At 38.9% G+C, this 17,255-nt stretch overlaps 1 protein-coding gene across 2 annotated transcripts in view; it reads right to left on the minus strand.

Moving 5' to 3' along the window:
- Positions 1–13,749, minus strand: part of LOC146690625 (cytoplasmic protein NCK2-like) — a 42,608-nt gene extending 28,859 nt beyond the window's left edge. The window contains exon 1 of one of the 2 annotated variants that reach the window (XM_085433636.1): positions 13,668–13,749. The gene's annotated coding sequence lies outside the window, so the exon portion shown is untranslated. Of the gene's footprint in view, positions 1–13,472 lie in introns of both variants that reach the window. The other variant, XM_085433635.1, reaches the window with a different exon arrangement.
- Positions 13,750–17,255: the final 3,506 nt, after the last annotated feature.

Here is a 17,255-nt window from a genome sequence, read left to right on the forward strand (position 1 = left end):
TGTTAATACTCAACACTCTCAGAATATGTTGTGAAAGACTACGTTAGAAAGTGAGGAAACAAGAACACTGAGCAAAGTCTTCTGAAACTATTCTACACCCATCCTTTTTTGTGTAACACGAACCACTGCTGATTATTAACCATCCCAAGTTTTACCTTCTCTCTGTGCCTTCAACTCCATTTGGTTTTCCATTCTACTCCTCCCTCGGCTATGGACCTGAATTATTCTCTTTGATCAGATCCTACAGTGAAGCTCCCAAGAGAGAACAGACTGATGTAGTAATAGCAATGCAAAAAGAGTGGTGCAATTCAATGCAGACCTGTTGAACAACTTCTACACCCCTGTGCATATGTGGATAATTTACAGCATTTATTCTTTATTCAAAGTCATCCTTTGACAGTGGCTTGTTTTTAAAATATTATGTGCCCAAATCATTAAGCAGATCTCCTAACTAATATCACTGTAAACAACCGTGTCATCAGACTTTGAGTACATACATTTGTTTCCTTTACTCAGGGGGCTTGTTTCTTTTCCTCCAACCTCACAACAATCAAAAACAATCCAGCAAAAAGGTCTCAGAGTCAACACACCATAAAGCCTCTCTTTCTCCAGAAAGCATGGGAGAATAAATGGAATTTACAGCATGTGGTGAAATTATTTTAGGCTTCTGAAATTGTGATTGTGGCATTAGTATCAGAATCTGGGATATTTTTGTTTTGTCTTCCTTTTTTAAATTTGAGCCTTAATATTTGCTTAATGATCAGCATATAAAAACAAAAACAAAGATTTTGCATACTCCATCTACATTCCCATGTGTCTGCTCTGTGCACTAATGCTCACCGCATTTGAAGAAAACATTTTCCAGGACAGTTTACCATGTTGTTCATTTTCCCTGCCCAAGGATGATGTTCCATGATCTATATTTATCTACATTTTCCAAGACACTTGGGAACTCTTTAACAAGCTTCAAAAGAAAGTTGTTAAAGCTTCTCTTTCTTTCACATGTTTATTTGTCTGTATTACATAACTGTTTTGGCGGCATACCCATGGAAAACACCAGAACAGTTTGGTAAAAATGAAAGTGTCAATACCTCAAAGCTACAAAGCCTTTTAATATACAGACAAGGTCCAGTTCAGTTCTTAGCAGCCATGTTTTAAAATCAGCCAACTAAGTTACAGTGGTACTGTATATTCTCTGTGATTTGAGGGTAGATAAAGCTGGAAATGTGCCATTTCATGCCATCAGTGTGTTCTCCTTGCTGGCCACTTCTTTTTGCTGATATCGTAAACAATTTAAATACATCACACTATCTGAGCTCTCCTGCTCATATTACATGGTTTTCTGCACCACAGGCATCCATAGCTTGACATTTTACACTACACTTCAGTGCCGATTTAGTGTGGCCTGAGCACCGGATGGCATTTCTGCTTCTACGACATGCAGATGATATAATTTCTTCCACATAAAACAGTGAAGCACCGTACACACATCTGCCGGCAGCTCTTTCTGCCCTCCCAAGGTCGCATTCTAACAACTGCAGCTCTGCCAACCCAAAAAACAGCAGACTGGGTGAATAGATGTCCTGTAGCAAGTGTATATGACTGTGTCCATGTGAAAGCGACAAAGAGACACTCAACAGCGGAAAAACAGAATGTGTGCAGTATTTAATTCTCCGGAGACCCCTGTGGCATTCTGAACCTTACATCTCATAAATAAAGAAGGATTTCCTTCAGCTGTAGCCATGCGTGTGAGAGAGGCTAAGAGAGAGAGAGAGCACAAATGGATTAGGGGATGCCTATCATATTGCTACCAGCAACTGAATCAACTCCCAAGCACGCAGCAGTATATTTGAAGACAAATACAAGACAACAACATATCTTTAAAGCCTAGATTTTAACAAGTACATGATCTGGTGATTTCAGATGGTAACCTTCCTTAAAAGCAAAAATATCAAACTTGAGTTATTCCAAAGCATTAGTCTGTCCTTGAACAGATTTCATGGACTCCAAGTTATGTCTTGGTGAGCCAAATTGTCACACAGACGGTAGCTGTGACTACTTTTGACTGAAGTTCAGAGAGGTTGTCTCTGCAGCTCTTACATCACACAGAACTGTGATACAAGCCTGGGAAAATACAAGTCAAATAAAGTTAGTAGGCCACTAGACAACCGTTGTAATCGAATTACTGCATAGATCATAAATATTCAGTAGCAGCAGCACGATCGGTCTATTAAATATTTCATACAAATCAAGATAAAACTGGGTCATTTGACTAATGGCGTTGATTAATCAATTTATTCGATTAATGGTGCAGTCCATGTTCTGAGGCACATCAGGCTGCAAAACACTGCTCAGCAATTTGTAATAATTGAGGTTTTCAGGCATGGCTAAGGTTGGTGTCTAACATTTAATGAAAACATCTCTAATGCTAATGGAACTAAAGGGCTGCCAGTTTGGGCTATATAACATTAACCAACTTGTAGCTAAAACCTGCAGCTGCATATAGATGTTGTGTGTTATTTCTTGTTTTCTTCACCATGTAACTGTGACAACAATGTTTAGCTCCTGTATTGTATAAGCTGTGGAGCGGGTGGCACGTTTTCACAAGAGTTGAATTCCATCCATATAATCCCTCCCATAATGCATGCCCCAGCAAATGCACACTGTCTGCTCTTACTTTCTTATTCTTTTCTGTAGTGTGGGGATTTCCCTTAATCTCAAGGATTTCTGAATCATCTTGTGGGAAATTACTTAGAATCACATACCCGATTCTCTGCAGACTAAAGTCACAAGCTATCGACAAACTTCCTCTCAAAGTCATACTGATGAGAATTCAATAAAACCCTTTAAGATAAGCAGCTGGGCAGTGGGGCAAGCTACACTGCATGCCCTTGGTGCACAGATGGCTACGAGTGCATTATTTTAAATCTAATAAATTGTGAAACAGGCTGGTTTTGCTGATCTAGGTTTGCATCTATGCTTATCTTAAACACGTGTAAACTGGAAAAACTGCAGTCCAGAACACAGAACAGTCTCAGATCAGTTAGGCTCATCTCAAGTCCCTGAACTTCCACAGTTTGTCCTCCATTACACAGTTCAGAGCTGAAGATGCTGAACTTGTGTATCTGTATTGCAAGGGCCAAGAGTCAGAAATTTCTGAGAAAAATATTGACTATTCAGGATTACAAAGTTATACAAACTCAGAAGATCTCACAATACCACAAATTTACAAACGAGAGAGAAAAACTTTGCAATATAACATTTTTGGGGGTTCAGGGAGACACACGGTCTCACTATACACGGCTGGCACACACACACACACACACACACACACACACACACACACACACACACACACACACACACACACACACACACACACACACTTCCTGTGTATGTTATTGGTAAATGATACCGAATAAAATTTGTAATTATATTTTGCTGAAGAGAACTACATGTGATTTTACCTCGGAATCACAATATCATAAACATTTGGAGTTTAATAAGAAAAATGATGTAAACTAGGCTCTTCAGAACAAAAAACAAAACAAAAAAAAGGTCACACAGTGATGTGGATAAGGCAAGGGCTTTTTAATGCATTAAGATCTAAATTGGAGAGATGCAGTGATAGCTGGTTCCATCATCCATACGTATGGATGTATGTGTGTAAAGCAGTCCCTCTGTGGTATGAGGAGGTTGATGCAACCTTGCAAAGTAAAATCAGTGGGGGTTTTTGTTGTTGTTTTGACACAGTTAGGAACATTTGCACTCAGAGGTAGTGTGTGCCCCTTATTATCAGAAATATTCAGCTGATAAACTCTGAAAGATGAATGAAAGCTTAACTGACTCACAAAACTAAGGCAAAGCAAACAGCTAGATTGTTTGCACTGGTAGGGCAGTGGATCTTTGGGAATGTTGGGTCAATTTTCAGTCAGAAAAAAAATAAAAACAATTTCCTATTATCCAATTCAAATCATCCCATTTGTAAGAGGAAATATTTTCCATTTCATTTTCAGCCTACAACTGAAAACACAGTCATGTTTTTAGCTGAATATAAGGCTACAGCCTGCAGCCTATTACCTCTGGAAGATTGGAAACAGGGGAAAGCAGCTCGTATATGTATCAGCAAAAATAACAAAATCTGACTACCAGCAACTCCAAGATTAACAGTATTAACAATGAACAATGCATATCAATGTTCAATCTGTTAGAATTAACTCTATGGTTTAATGAGAGAATTACTTCTTAAACTTGGTTTAAGCCATAAACCAGTGACTTCCCCAAGTCTTCACTGGCTTGAAAGAACATTTTTTTCCTAAATTGTCAAAACATTGAAGGTCATAAGTATTTTTTTTTCCAAATCAGATTGCTCCCATTTTTCAAATTAATCTTAGGTTTTGATGAGTTTAGCCAATTAGCGAAATTACTGGACACGTCATTCCAACCTGTAACAGTGAGAGGCGTGTAATTTAGCAATCAAAGAACGCAGCAGCTGCAGTGGCAAATCTGAATGGCAGGTCAAGATGCATTCACACTGAGGTTAGAGCAAGGGCAGATCGAGTGAAGAGCTTATATGTTAGTCCCGGCTGAAGTTCATTACTGGCAGGAATAAAGAACAGCTGGTAAAACATCATTTGGCATTTGAGGTAGTACATGTGTGCATGTTCCTCAGGCCAACATTAGAGTTATCAATGCTTGAGTAATTTTGAGTAAACAAGAGGGTAAAATCAATAATAAAGAAAAGTAAACATCGTCCCAAATGTTCCATAGGGCTATTGTTATCTTTTTTTTTTTTAAATATTATTTAGCTTGTTTAATTTTATATTTAACATTAAAAAAACAAAACAAATCCAAGTGACAAGATTACCTCATAAAAACATAGCCGATGTCTCTCCATTGCAGAATGTGCGCCCTATGCGGAATAACTCATCCATTCAGAAAAACTAATCACAAATATGAATCATAATGTTTACTAGAGTGCGAGTGCCTTTCACAGCGTCCATAGGAATGGTGAGAGCTTGTTAATGAGGCTGAACCGCAGAGGGATGGGAGTAACGTGGGCTGCGATGCTCGGAGGGGAACTTGGATTTTTCTGTGAAATACAGATAAGCAAAGCCCTCATGCTCTGTCTGCACGCCGCCTGTTTCTGCATCAGTACAGCCAAAGGGGAAAACGTTCACTTAATTAAATCAATTAGAGCATGAAGGGCCTGTCGAAGCCTCCGCAGAAAAACAACAGGATGGAATAAACTCACAAAAAGTTCAAGTTTTTCCATGAGCCATATAAATTTCTCTTCATTTCACAACTTTTAGATGTCGAAAGTCATGCAAATGGTCTGAATAAGATGGTGCTGTGGCCTTTAATTAGTCTTTTAAATTCTTTCTAATCTGAGACATAAGGGGTAAAGGGCGCATCAGTATTTGATCACTAATTTTTTTGGTGTACTTATAGTTATTTTCACTTTTGATCAATCTAATGAAATTTTAGAGATGCACAAATATTGATCTAAAACATAAAATGTGACTTTTTATTTATGTCATTATTTGCACTCAAAGTAAGATGTCAAACTTTTGTCCAAAGTTTTAAACTCTTACAGTAAAGTGTTGGGTTTCACCCTCGCTCAGATTCTCTCTCCACAGCCCAAGTAGCAATTTTCTGCTATGCAATCTGAACCCCATACCTGCTTAAGGAACATGTGGGACAGCAGTGGACTCTTGATTACTGTTTAATGAGCAGTTCACCGGAAGGTTTATAAATTTAAGGTCATATTTCTCCACAGAGTGAAGCGAAGCTGAAATCATAGTCTGCATGGGTAATCTCCCTGAAGACCTCAGAAGCTTTACATCTCCCAACCCTCAAATCTCCATCTATATCCATCATTTCAGTAAGAAAACCTGCCAACGTATTGCCTCAAACTCGATAGCTGTCTGCAGAAATATGCCGTCTTCTCTTCTGTTTTTAAAATACAATATAATGTCCCTAACTTGCACTCAAACTTGCAACTCAGGTCTTAACCTCAAACTGCAGATTAAAAAGTGTGCAGTTTTGACTCTGTGGATAAGAGTATGCAAGACTGAGAAACTGTGCAATCGTACTCTAACCAGCTTTACTCTTTCACAGCCTCCCCTCCCTCCAGCACTCACCCCTGCCACCTCCCTTTCATCACAGAGCAGGATTAGGCCTGATGCCCAGTGGTGACACAAGGACACTGAAGCCAACATACTGTTAGATCAGTTGTTGGGCATGAATTAGGAACTCGAACCGGGTGGAAGGAGATGGAGCTGGGAGGTGATGACAGAAATGAAGGACAAGAAGGAGAGACTAGACAAACTCAAGGAACAAAAGAGGAACACAGGAAAGACAACAGAAAGTCTAAACTACTGAGTAAAGTCATCAAAAAAAAAAAAAAAAAAAGGAAGCCAAAAGCGACAGCCTGGGGTGTGGTGTCCACTAGACACTAAATGTTTAGATGCTGATGTTTCAACAGGTGATGTTTCTCATGGCTTTGTTAGCCTATCATAAAGTAATATAAATAAAGATGTAGTGCTACAGGCATGAAAGTCTGATGTTGTAGTTATAAAGTAAACTCTGGGCAAAACTTAAAACAACATAAAGCAAAAAACAGACTTCAGAGAATACTATACACTGGTAAATCTCATTAATCTGACCCATCTTCATTACAGTAAAGACTTTAAGTCTTATTTATATAGACTAGGACCCAATGCATCAAATGTACTCAGTTAACAATTTAACAGAAAAAACAACATGAAAGGTGTTTGTTGGTTTTGGAGAGGTCTGTGTGAGCGTTTAAGTCACACAAACTCTCTTGTGCTCTGTGATGTTTATGGACCTGGGCTGGTGGTGAAATGTGGAAAAAGCCTGATGTTCCAACACCATCCTCTGTGCAGAAAGAAGTAGTCTGTTTGTCACTCCAAAGGGCTTTTTGTTTTGTTGTGGGTTTTTATTTTTAATTTTTATTTTTATCCTCTACAGGTATTATTGCCGTTTATGGCATTTTGAGAAAACAGTGAGCTTTTTTCTTTTTAGTGAGCTGAGACCTTCAGCTATAGCAGACACTTCTCTTACAGGTAGGTACTAAGTTTGAGCGATTAGACGAATATATCAACGATAGGCCGAGCCTTTCACCAATCGTTTTTACAAGAGCAATTTATTCATCTGTCTATCCATCCATCCATCCATCCATCCATCTGCCCATGAGTAAGTTTGCTAATAATGTTGGTAGAAGCTAAGAGAAGCAGTCAACGGAAAAAAATAAAATAAATAATAGCGCTATTTTAACAGCACCCTCTTCCAGCTGCGAACAAATGCACCCTTCTCAGAGTGCGCCCAAATGCAGCGATTCATTTACTCAAACTCATAAAAGAAAGAAGGAAAGGCAGTACACAAAAAAAAAAAAGTAAGTTAAAAATCAAATCATCTCTTCTAGCAGACATTTTAAAAAGACAATCTGACGTAAAGTATTTGGCGCATCTCAAATAAATAAATAAACAAATAATCCAAAAAAGTAGCTATATTATTGCTGAAACAAACAAGAAAAGAAGGTCAAATATTCCCTCCAAACAAAACGTATAAATTCTAAACATGCAAATCAGTGTGTGCATGATTACATTGCTCCACCTATCAAAAAGTGACCTTCGCAATTATATTGCCTATCGTCGGTTAGTGGACTTACTATTCAGTTGGAAAATTTTTACATATTGCCCAACCTTAGTAGGTACACACCTACCTGTTAACAAAGAATCATTCTATCTTGATGATGAGATACAAATGTTACTAGATCTGTTGGAATAAAGCCTCGTGCCTAGGTTATACTGTTACAGACACTTACAGCGGCCGATCACTCATTCTGTTATACTTTTTTGAAGTCAAGGCCCGTGTGACTGGAGTCTTAAATTGCCAATGGGATTGCAGCAGACATGTTCAGATGCCATCAGATTAACAGAAAGAGAGGAATGAATGTCTACATTTTGGCTTCCAAAGAGAAGAAATAATAACCACGATAGACCAATACATTTTAAACATTCAGTTTAGCTATAAAACTCAAAGTTGAAACTCCCACATTTTTTTCCAGGTGCAGCTAAGATTACTAAAGAAGAGTTTTAATCAGTAAGATACATATACATTTTACTTGGTGTAGATGTATTTTGTGTCAAAGTTTATAAAGTGGAACCTGTTAAAGGAACTTTAACAGTTGCCTTTATCTCTGAATTGCTTAGGATCTCTCACATGGTTCACCCACAACTGCATGCAACATTAACCGTCAAGTGCAGGATCTCTATTGTTTGCTGGGCCTACCACAGCCATAAACAGTATAAAACAGACACAGCTTCCATGTTGGTGAAATAAAGCCAATGCGGAAGTCCCTAACAATCTGCATCTATCTGGAAGACACCAGATGGTGATAGCTCCAGTTACAAAGAGATTTATGGTTCTATAAAAGTCTATGGGAAAGGGTTTTTCATCCCTGACCTCTGTAAAAGCTTCTCTACAGAGTTTATGGGCTCAGTCACTAATTTGAGGTTATACTGAATAAATATTAAGTCGGTCTTGAAAAGAAAAACTACTTTTCAACTGCTGCCTTAGTGACAAACGATCACCTCCGTGGATCTGTCCGTGTATTTGATTTGGCAGATTTTTATGCCGGATGCCCTTCCCGATGACACCCCCAAGGGATTTGTGTCTCCTCCCGGCATCAAACCAGGGATCTTTTGCTTGTTAGGCAAATGTGCAAATCACTACACTGTGAAAAATCATGTTAAAAAAATCATTGCACAGAATAAGCAACACCTCGGACAAGATGTAGCACACTAAGATAAGGAAGGGGAAATTCTTATGATTCTTATGATGATCACTTTATACACTAACAATATTTGTGCATAACTTAACTTTCCATTTTTCAATATTTGTTCAAATAAACCACATTGCGCTAAAGTGACCGGCTGACACTTCCATCCCAGAGCCATGTTGATAATAACATTGAAAAAACAGAAGAGAAGAAAAAAAAAAAAAACATTGATGGGCTGCAGTGACGTGGTATGAAGGAAATAACACCAACTTTAAAAACAAACAAAACCTAAATGAAGAAAGATTATATTTCACCAACAAGACCACACACACACACACACACACACACACACACACACACACACACACACACACACACACGGTAACCTTCCTGATCCAGTTTAAACAGCAGCATGAATCAACTTTCTTCTCTTACATTACAGAGTCACAGAAGTCATAACTGCATGTACTGTCAGTTTAATGGACAACTATTCCCCAGATTACCGATGATTACAATGACAATGAGATGGCCTTCATCTTGCTTCCATCATGATTCTCTTCAGAAGCATTGCTCTGTCTTCTCACAGCATTTATTAATTCCTTCTTCACTCCTAGTAAGCCTTTTCCCTGAGGGACACGAAATTTTATGCTTTCCACATGAAAAAAAATTTTTTTTTTTCCATGGATGTTTCCCCCTGCTGTAGGCTCCTGAAAATATTGCTGGAAATAAATTTCTATTAGGGCTGGGCCATATCATACCGTTCACGGTAATACCGGTATAATGTTGGGGAATGATAAGAAAATGAAATATCGCGATAGAATATGGGTAAAACGCGCATGCGCAGTGCCTTTGTTTTCATACACAGATGGCAGGAAAAGGATGGCGGCGATGGAGAATGAGAAGGGCGAAAGCAGATCGTTGAATGAAACAGATAAACCAGAATTAGTTTGTAAAAATGCTGCAACTTCAGTGGTGTGGAACTGGTTTAGCTTTCGTCCGTCAGATACACAACAAAGCACTATTTTTGGTAGCGCATGCTAGCGGGCCGTCGTTATTACAGTGTTTTTTGGAAAATACGGCACACTTAAATTCAATCCTAAGATTTTTCTGAAAATCGACAGTACCCCTTATAATCCCGTGTGCCTTATGTACGAATTCTGGTTGTGTTTACTGACCTTGAAACGATTTTATGTGGTACACGGTGCTCAAAAATCTGTCAAATGTTTTAGTACTACTTTGCTAAGCTATGAAGCCGTACTGCTTGATGGATTGTCGGAGCATTACGGCTATCGTAGTCAGGAGACTCACGGAGTGACACATACTATGCTTCAATATAATATTACCGTATTGTGTGTGTATAACCCCTTTTTTAAGTTTTGTGGATATTATGCATGGTTATGGTGAGGACATGTCGGCCAATTTCCACTGGAAATGCCTTTTGGTTAAACTGTCAGCAAGGAAAGTTATATCGTTATAGCAAATTTTCAAATTTATTTCGTGATAAATATTTTTGGTCATATCGCTCTGCTCTAATTTCTATTATTTTGTTTGGGAGGTCTACACAGAAACCTGCGTCTTACACTTTCTTCACAACGTTCCATACAATGTGAAGAAAGTGTAAATAAAATTACCCTCACTCTCCAAGAGACAGTCCATGTAATATAGGTCATAAAATAAAAGGGGATGATGCAATAGGTTTTAGAACCCTTTTCTCACAGCAGGCATAAAAATAAAGATATATTTCGCCTGCACTCGAAATCTTAAATCATTTAACTACCACTTATGTTATTAGACTATAAATGATTCATTGCTACATTACAGACAATTTAAGATCGCATATGATCGACTCAGCGCCTTCTCTTAAAAAAAAGAGAGAGAAAAAAAAGAAGACCACTTCAAGTACAAATCACATAAATCAGCAAAATGAGAAAGAAGCAAAGCATCACTTGCTCGGAACAAAGTCATTTTCCACTGGCTTCCACTCAAAACAACAGAGGAACAAAATATTGTGTGGGCACAGCGCGGCAGTATGCAAGGGATTTTTTTTTTTTTTTAAAGGCCCATTAGGCATATACAAGAAAGACAAGCAGAGTAATTAGTCACAGCTCATAAAAGTGCAATCAAATACACAGAAGAAAGAGGATTTGGATTAGTATCTCGTATGTAAGAAGAAAAAAAATGCAGCTCAAATGACAAACGTGCACATGTTCCAAGTTTGATAGTGGAAGTTAAGACATGCAGACGAAAAATAGCAATTTGTCACTAAATGCAAGGGCGATCTACATGCTTGTATATATATCAACATCACATATACTAAGAAATATTCATATTATATTATTTTCTCTAAATCGGCACCAAACGTTTATACAATACCACCTCATCTGACGTACAGAATATTTTGTTCAACACTTGCTACGAGCTGCCTTCATATCAACTTCAAGTGACAAAGCTCATGCAAGGTGGAAACAAACAAAGTCATATATTAACACCAGTGTTTGTTCTTTCTATCAGATTGGATATGAGGTTAATCATTACCTGTTGTCCAGGTTGCTTCATTCACTTAGACATATTATGGTAGGAAAAACCATGCATGTTTTAATACCCCAATACTGAATCACACACTGGTTAAAAAAAATGCTTCAGTTCATCTCAAGCATTTAACACTTGGCAGACTATTATAGGGGAAGTTCCCACAGATTGACTCTTAAAATGTTTGACTTTATTAATTGATGATGGCTGCCTGAACACACCATTGGTTTCAGTCTCTGCAGCACATGGAGCCAATTTAATGTGTGTCATTTTGAAAAGGGCTCTTCTACAAGTCCAGCTTATAATGAAACATGTCAATTATAAATTCTTGAAAGGAGAGGTAATGAAAGACTGCTTTAAATGATGCGATTGGAGCAACCAGCCAAAAAAAGAAAAGAAAGAAAAAAAAAGTCCCAAATAATTGGTTTACAAAGACTTTAAAGAGGAAAAAAGCAGCATCTGCAAAATTGACTTAATCAACTTTACATTAAAATGACAGAATTGCTTAACATGTGCACACACTTGGTAATTCCTTCAAAATGTACCTATAAAACATAAAAAATGCCTTAGATCGAAACCTCATTTAAAAGCATGCATGCAACAGGATACAGCAGGGTTGCAACAATTATCTGACTTTTTATCATTACTTATTATCATTACTTTTTCAGTTATAACTGTTTATAAGTCGTAAAATTGGAGGGGGGAAAAAGGCATGGCGTGAGTTATTTTAATACCGCTTTTTTTGTCTGCCAATCAAAAATACAATAATATTCAGCTTACAATCATAGAGGATCAAGAAATGCAGCAAATATGCACTGTGAGGTGGAATCAGACCCAAATTACCCGATCACCCTAATTCCCATAACTAATAGTTTCAGGTCAAATTTAGGGTTTAACTGAACCACCACATAATCTACAACACTCATACTAAATGTTACTTGAGTGTGAAGTCAGCCCGAAAAGCTCACCTTTCCAGTGAGTACATGTAGTTACTGCACTTCTCGGTATCATTAGCAGTCTTTCTAGTTTTAGTCATGTTTCTGATATGCTGGAAATGCAAAGCACTGAAACTCGCGTTCTCTCTTTGCTTTGTGATGTAATGGAAGTTTATGCAATTCACACTTTATCGCTCCATTATTGCACATGCCTACACGGCATACCTGTTCATTTCTGAGTGAACCTTGTCCTAGACTCAGAGCTAACATGGTGCTCTTGTCAGAGGGTGTGTCGGCAGAATAGGTGTGCCACGCAAGTGTACCTGCATGTTGAAAAAAAGAAAAAAGAGAAACTGTGCTTTCTTATAACCTCAGTCCTTGCATTTGCATGCAAGTGCAAATTTCCCCCCGTCTTCTAGAATAAAAGGGACTTTACTTATGGACAATAACTGCCACAGCAAGACAGACAATGCATGCTATTCTCTGCTGCTATTGATGAGGACGACGCACGGTGTAGTTACCATGAAAAGCCACTAGACATTCAACATTGACAATCTCGGCATGTGGCACCAGTCGCCAGTCTATGGTGTTTTGGCAAATGTGGTTCATTGTGTAAGCCACTGCGTTTTTAAATAGGCCTGCTGACAAACGCAGCTCATTGTAAATGTAAAAAGAATGACAGGAAATTGTGTGTGGGGTTTTATTAATCAGAGATATAAATGCGAGAAATTACTCAAACAAGAGCAGATGCCTGAGAAAACAGTCTAAAGGACCTGCCTGAGGATTGCTTGAGTAGCTTGCGCTTATAGGCCTTTAAGAAGTGGCCCCGCAAAAAAAATGCTAAACGGTAAAGTTGATAAATTGGAAACCATTTGTTCTGACTCTAAAAATTAAAAAAGAAAAATATCACTGTTTGTGTGGCTCGTTAACAGCAACCACTCAAACGCAAGGAAAAACCGAGGCTGTAGCACACAGCGTCCAGTGAAACCACCTCTGAGTGGACAAAGACCCAGCGTCAAACCTACAAAGTGGCACGAGCAAGCTGCCGTTTTTCTTTACCCCAACTTTTACCTCAGCTTGTAATTACATTTTTCCCGGGCAAATATAACTGAAAACGGTCGTTTAAGCAGCACTGAAATGGCCAAAACAACCAGTCCAACTGCACCAACTTAACACAGTTCATTTGCGGTTACAAGGCTTACCTTAGTGTTCACTCCAGTGAGAATGGGCAAACAGCGACACGCTCAACAACAAACCCCGAACCAGAACCCGCCAATCAAATTGTAAGTTAGGGAGCCCGCGCGAAAGCCGCGAAAATAACCTCCTACATCCACATAACCACCGGTTTCTCTATTTTTCTTTCTTTTAAAACAAGAACCGAGCATGAAGTGTCCGACCTATTATAGCTTGTTTTTTTCCGTCGCAGGCTGACTGCCTCCACCTCAAGCACTCGTTTCAAGCTCAGTCTACGGGGCTGCCAACTTCCGCTCTTTGCTTTCAAAATAAAATAGCTCTGGGCGTAGAGACGTTGCAGTCAAACAAGACTGAATTTGAAGTCCGGAGGAGATGGTGACAGAAATGTAACTTCCAGGTGGGAAAAATGGGCTTTTATTAAATGTCTTTAGATTTTTAAAGTTTTCTTTTAAGTTTTTAAATCATATATGTCTTATGTTTCGGTTTATGGCTTCTTCTTTTTTTTTATCTCAAAGTAACCAATAGTTTTATTTAATAAGTTGATTCAGATGATTCGTCAGGATGTCTGCCCTTTTAAAGGTGTCTGGAGGCTTCACAAAAACTTGTTTCCAGAGGAATTCTGGTTCTTCTCCTTCAGCCGACTGCTCCTTTTAGAGCGTCACCACATCAGATGCTCTGACTCCATCTCACCCTATCACTGACAACCTCCTCTGTCACACAACCACCTTCACTACATCCACAAATCGTCTCTGTCATCTTCCTCTTTTCATATACAGTAGCCTTTGTTCAATCTACCACCTATCCCTCCTCTGTACATGTCCAAACTCTCTCAGCATTGCCTCTCTAACTCTCTTTCCAAACTTGTCCATGGACTTACCTGGTGAGTCACAATGAAAATTTTAACATTTCCAAACCACACATAACAGCAGGTCTCACTACCCTCCCAAGGTGGCTGTGGCTTAGGAGGTAGAGTAGCGCCAGAGTATTCTTGGATAAGATACTGAACCCTGAATTTCTCCTGATGTTCATCAGAGTGTGAATGCTAGATAAAAAAGCAATTAGATGGAGAGAAAAAAAGCGCTTGTATGTGTGTGAATGAGACATGTTGTGAAATGTACTAATAAAAACCTGTCCATTTATTTTTTATTGTAAACCTTCCTTGTTTGCATGTTCACCTTTCCACCTGTCTTTGACTTTTTACGACGACTTATGAATATATCATGTCAACCCCCAAATTATTTATTAATTGAACATGAAACAGCTAAATGTGAAAAGAAATGCAAGAAGGATGCAAATAAAGATTATGAATTTGAAAATATTTTATTGTCTATTTTAATTTTTATTCAATCTGCTGTTATTCATTTTTGCGCCTACAATTTTCAAGGACATTTCGCTCCTCTGTGTGAGCTAAGATGCATAATGCTTTTATTTTGAAGACAAATTCCTTAACTTCCGGTTTGATTTCGTTGCGCGCACTCAGCTTGATCGCCGGTCCCCTTGGTGACGTCACCCACACCGGGACTCGTACAGGACAACGCCGAGAGAAAGGGAGAAAATGTGGGGTACTGTGTCGCCCCTTGGCGACCACACTGGGAAATCTGATGTATTTTATTTTATTTTTTTAACATGAAAAGTGATTTTTTTTTTCAAAGCCTGCAAGTAATTATCTTGAGTAAACTCATAAACAAAAACTTTGTATTGATGAGTTCATCAAAAAGTCCCTCCTCGCCCGTCAACTATGTGATTAATCATTAATCATCATTCGTCGTATTACACTTAAATAAACTTCATTGTTCACACACTAAATTTAGACTTTGTGCGGTTGCTTTCTCACCTGTGTATTCCTTCTCACTGTTTTCATCACTCAGATGGTGTGCTATTTACTACTGTGCCATATACTAATCATCCTACACACTTGTAACTGTTAAAAATAACACAAAGCGGAAAAAAAGTTGCATTTAGCTCATGTTAGAATTAAAAACAGTCACACACCTTGACACTTCAGAGGTCCAATGAGCAAGTCTGATATTTACCAGTACTTGGGTTGAGTAATCAAAGAGCAATCAGATTAAAGGCACCCCCCCCCCCCCCCCCCCCCCATGTTTTATTTTGTTTCTCAGACACACCTAACCTACAGTGTATGACCTCATGAGTGCTGACAAGGCCACATTTTCATGAGTAAACCTTGAGCACGAGTAACTGGTTGCATAATAACAGGTTGGTTTTTACATCCAATCAAAACAAGTCAGTCCTAAGATGGTAATAAAAGAAAGCTGCACTGAATCTTAAAGTGATGCTGATCTAATTTAAAAATGGAGTCCCTACTGAAGTGTCCAAAGTGTCCCGTATTTCCTTGCTCAGTATCCCACGGTGATTTGCTGTTATAGGCACCATTCGAAATCAAATAATGTCTTAAATCTAATTTTGTTATGAGAATTAGAGCTGTGGCCAAAAGCCAGAATTAAGTCAATATCTCTACTGACTTCTTCTCAGCTATATACTTCATGTCAATTTTATGACAGATTGTCTGTCATGCAAGAAAAAATAAAATAGTATCGCCATTTTGCATGCTGTAAAAGTGCAGTCTCACATTAAGACTACATCCTGTGTGTCTGACTACTACACATTTGTAATTTATGACTGGATTTGGATCCTACTCAAAACACAGTTTTCATAGCCAAAACCTTCTGTTCCCACTAATCTCTTATATGCAATATCCATCTGTTTTAACAGTTCAGTTGGCCCAAATCCACAGATGCTGATTCATTTATGCGTACCTCGTTCCACTGCACCTTCACACGTCCCTATTAATTCCTGCAATGTAAAGCGAAGCAGTTACCTGTAAACGCCTTTTGACACTCATCTCAGCAGGCCCAAGCGACACTTTTTGTATTTATTTCAAGTGAGAAGTGAGAGTGAAAATAACACTGCACATGTACAGAGAGGCTCTTGAAGCATTGGATTTCCTGTCACAAGGGGGCAGAACATCCTTGAAAGAAATGCATATCCACTAATGATATGCCAAAAGCTTTAATGTGCCCTAAATGCTGCAGCAGATCAGATACAGTCCACCAAAAGTATCAGGATGGCCGCCTGCATCGTTCCCCTTCTGCAGCACAAAAGCTAAAATGCTTTTTGTCCCTTCTAATCCACCAAACTCTGCACCACCAATACAAAGTCCCATTCGCATGCATATTGTAAGAAACAGTACTAAAAAGATAAAGTATGTGACTTGGATCATGGACGCTGTCCCCCGTAATCATGTGCGAATGCCTAACATAGCGTCACCATAGCGTCAGGATGCGACAAATAAATAACCATCTGCTGACCTTTTCACCCACACTCCACTCCTCCACCCCTCATCGGGGCGACCGTGGCTCAGGGGGTTGAGAAGCGTATCTGTAACCGGAAGGTCGCCGGTTCGATCCCCGGGCTCTCTGTCCTGGTCGTTGTGTCCTTGGGCAAGACACTTTACCCTACCGCCTACTGGTGTTGGCCAGAGGGGCCGATGGCGCGATATGGCAGCCTCGCTTCTGTCAGTCTGCCCCAGGGCAGCTGTGGCTACAACCGTAGCTTGCCTCCACCAGTGTGTGAATGTGAGAGTGAATGAATAGTGGCATTGTAAAGCGCTTTGGGTGCCTTGAAAAGCGCTATATAAATCCAATCTATTATTATCCACAACCACCCTGTCTTATTCATCATACACATTTTTTTTCTACCTCAACAAACTAATTTAATTCGAAGACAGCTGGATAAGCATGTGCTTATTTTTAAACATACACGTTAAAAGT

Source organism: Copadichromis virginalis, linkage group LG16 (genome assembly GCF_057382275.1).
Source record: "Copadichromis virginalis isolate Kocher_CV1m ecotype Utaka linkage group LG16, C_Virginalis_male_GT1.1, whole genome shotgun sequence".
NCBI classification, from domain to species: domain Eukaryota; kingdom Metazoa; phylum Chordata; class Actinopteri; order Cichliformes; family Cichlidae; genus Copadichromis; species Copadichromis virginalis.